The following is a 3572-nucleotide window of genomic DNA, read 5'->3' as shown; positions in this document are numbered from 1 at the left end:
TGGGTTTTAAAGTAGACATCAAGAGATTTCCAACGATATATTGTTTATCATATTTCAATTTCTGAATCAAAAGATATGATAAAAACAAAAACCGCAAAAACTGCTTCCTATCGCGAGAGTTTTAATCCGATTTGAATTCGGATCTTATCTTGATTCTTCAACCCTTATTTTTTTCTTTAATAATAGAGGTCATATCACCCCTTATTCAATCATCAACAAGCTTGATCACCACCAAATCATTCTCTCTTTCTCTCTTAAATAACATAAACCTTCTCTCTCTTGCTTAAACCTAATTTCTAGCCACCCTATTCTTCCATAATACTTCCCTTAAGCACTCCAAGAGGTCCATAACTAACCCAAAGTTCTATACTTAAACCAAGGCGTGAAAGGTAGAATTAACTGAGGGTTTGGACCAGATCAATTTTACTTTTTATTTAATTTAATTTCCTTTTGATTTATATTTTTATTGAAGTTACTAACAGTTTATTGATGATGTAGCAATTTAAAAAAGCGCGGAAAGTGAGTAATTAATTCACTTAATTACTCCTATCATTATTTTATATTGCTACTATCATGATTAGGTTTATTATGATTTGATTAAACTAACACTATTATGATGAGTGTCATTTATGGCACTCATTTGATTCTCTTTAGGGTGAATTTCATTCTCTTTTATAGCTCTTTTTCATTCATTTTCCTTAGTTTTATTCCTTATTTCTTTAATTTGCACTTTCTTTAGTTAGTTTTCTATTTTCTTTTATATTTTGGTTTATTTTTCCTTTTTGCCTTTTATTTGTTTGTGTTCTTTCATTTTCAGATTATGATAGTTGTCCAAGGATTCCCAAGGTTCCTTCCCGAGTTTTGAATGGATAAGGATGCCTAGTGCCTTCCATTTGAGGCTCAATAATGGAATTGTACAAGTTCCAAGTTCCTAAGGGGCGTGCATTTAAGCCGTGGGGCACCATTCTTGGTGTTGAACCCACCATGGAGACCCCTTGGAATCTGCCATGTCCAGTGTTCATCAAGCTCACCAAGTAGAGCGCACGAGAAGAATCGAAGAGAAGACGAAGGGGAATGTCCTGCTCCCAAGCGTGGGCGCGCGACATTGGCACGGGCGCGCGTGTATGAGGCGCGTCCGCGCGCCTCGAGGTCTCTTTTCCGTAACCATTTATCTGCGGCCGCGCATCCCTTTGGTGAAGGTCTAGCCTGTAGGGGTTTGTTTTGGATTATCTAACTAACTTCCTTTTGTTAGTTTTACTATATACAGTTTTTCTTTCTATTTTTAGAGGGAGAAGTAGATGAAATATTATTAGAAAGGTTTTTGATAAGATTTTAGAGAGAGAAATTCATGGTTGATGATTAATGATTCTAAGCACATTTCCATTCATTTGATTAAAGTTTGTAAAGATTTCCTTTACTTTAATGCAATCCTTAGCTTTTGATTCTTGTTTTGTTGATTATTCAAGTTTATATTAAATTTGCTCTTGATTTTATCCACAGATTCTGAGTAGTTTACTTGCTAGGGTGATGGTGAAGCATATATGAGTAATGGATTAACACTACTTGGGGGAAATTGATTGAGTTATCATTATGATAAATTGGTTGATTGATTATGTGCATGTGTGTGATTGATTAAATAGTAGCTAACTTTGATTGTTGCACTAGATTGCATTGTAAGTTCACATTGATATGGACAATTGATTAGTGGCTTGCGTTTGTCGATTGAGTTGGTTTGTGAAGTTCCTAGCTAGAGTTAGGCCTCTAGGAGAATAGCTTATCATACTCTTTTGATTGCATCGTCGATTTTCCCTCGCAATACTTGACTTAATCATTCCCAATCCCGACTAGTTTTTGTCTGTTGCAAGTATATGTGGATCCTAATCCCTAGTATTTGATATATTTGATTTACTTGATTTTTAGTTGATTTTAGGCTACTTGATTTGATACATTTCCATTAATTCTTCGAAATAGCTTAACCAAGACCATAGCATTCGCTCCCATTCCTAGTGGTTCGACCCCACACTTACCCTATACTTATATTGGGTTTGTTTAGGATTACAAATATTGTTTGACCTAGGAATAGACATTTCAACGACATGTTTATCCGCCTTTGTCAAAATGGTGCCGTTGCCGGGGAATGGCGTGGTTGTTTGCTATTATTGTTGAGTCTATTTCACTCTATTCTGAAAATACAAAAAGATTTTCCTTTTTTAGGCTACATTTGTAGCCGTGCTACTAATAGTTTCCTTGAGTGTGTATGCATAGGACAAGAGAAAGGACTTTTAGTGTCTTTTGATCCGAAGATTGAGAGAACAACTGCAAGGATAAGAGTTACTAGACGTTCTTTGAGTTCTTGTTCATCGAGTGAAGATGGATTTCAAGAAGAAGAATAAGGAAGTATGGGAGAAGTTCCAAGGGCTGCTTTAGAGGAGTTAGGAACTCCCGGTGCCTACCGTTTTGAGAGTGGTATTGCTCCACCAACCACACCAGCTAATGATTTTAAGATAAGGCTGGCAATGAAAACAATGATTAAAGAAGGCAATTTAGTGGTGCCAAATGCGAAAGCCCACTAAATCATCTCAATGAGTTTGAGAAATATTGTGACACAATCAAGGTGAACGGGGTTTCTCAAGAATTCATGAGGCTCAAGCTATTTCCGTTTTCCCAAATTGGCCGAGCTTTAGATTGGCTTGATAAGGAGATAAAGCCTAATCTATTGAGAACTTGGGATAAGGTCACCAAAGAGTTTCTCACCCGCTTTTACCCACAAAAGAAGACTGCCGAGGCAAGAAATCTAATTCAAAGCTTTAAGAAAAAGCCAAGTGAGAGCTTATATGAAGCTTGGGAGAGATATAAGGAGTATCACAGAGAGCGTCCTCACCATGGAATCCCGACCTACGAAATTATCCAAATCTTCTATGGAGGATTGAGTCCCCAAGGGAAATCATGCCTTGATGCCGGAGCCGGAGGCCCGATAATGAACATGACCGAGGAAGAAGTTGTTGACATTATAGAGGATGTAGTTCGTCACTACATGGATTGGCAAGAGGGAGAGAGAGAGTCTACAAGCAAAAGTAGCTCAACGGTCTATTCGGTTGATCACCTCAATGCAATTAACAACTTGTCCTCCCATATCTCAAATTTGGGGAAGGAGATGACATCTATTAAGGCCAAGCTTGAGAGTATTTCTTCAAATTCACCAAGTCTTCCCTCCCAAATCAAAGGGATAGGTACATCTTCAAACCCTACTCCTCCTTCTACTTCAAGTAATATGCCAAGTGGTTGTGTATTTTGTGATACTTGTGGGTCTTATGATCATGATTCTTCTATGTGTTCTAATACATTTGTGGATAGATGTGATGATGTTGAAAGTAATGATTGTGAACATGTTGAAAGGTTTGAAGGTCCAAAGAATTTTAGGACTAGGAATGCTCACCTACAAGGAACTGGTTTTCCCGAACCTGAGTTAGGTTCGGTCGAACTCCCCTACTTCTGGACAGCTTAACTTTAAACGCTCATAACTTCTTTATTTCTTGCTCAAATTTGGCATGTGACCATTCGTTGGCAAGCTC

General features: G+C 37.6%; 1 non-coding gene across 1 annotated transcript; it reads right to left on the bottom strand.

The window, feature by feature from the left end:
* Positions 1-2783: 2783 nt before the first annotated feature.
* LOC145599917 (small nucleolar RNA R71) lies at positions 2784-2889 on the bottom strand. The gene has a single exon (XR_014104164.1). It is a non-coding gene; the product is annotated as a small nucleolar RNA R71 (small nucleolar RNA).
* Between the last annotated feature and the right edge of the window lie 683 nt (positions 2890-3572).

This window comes from Chenopodium album, chromosome 20 (assembly GCF_948465745.1).
Source record: "Chenopodium album chromosome 20, dcCheAlbu1.1, whole genome shotgun sequence".
Taxonomy (NCBI): Eukaryota; Viridiplantae; Streptophyta; class Magnoliopsida; order Caryophyllales; family Amaranthaceae; genus Chenopodium; species Chenopodium album.
The sequence above is the reverse complement of the archived record's forward strand: the minus strand, read 5'-3'. Positions and strand labels throughout refer to the sequence as shown.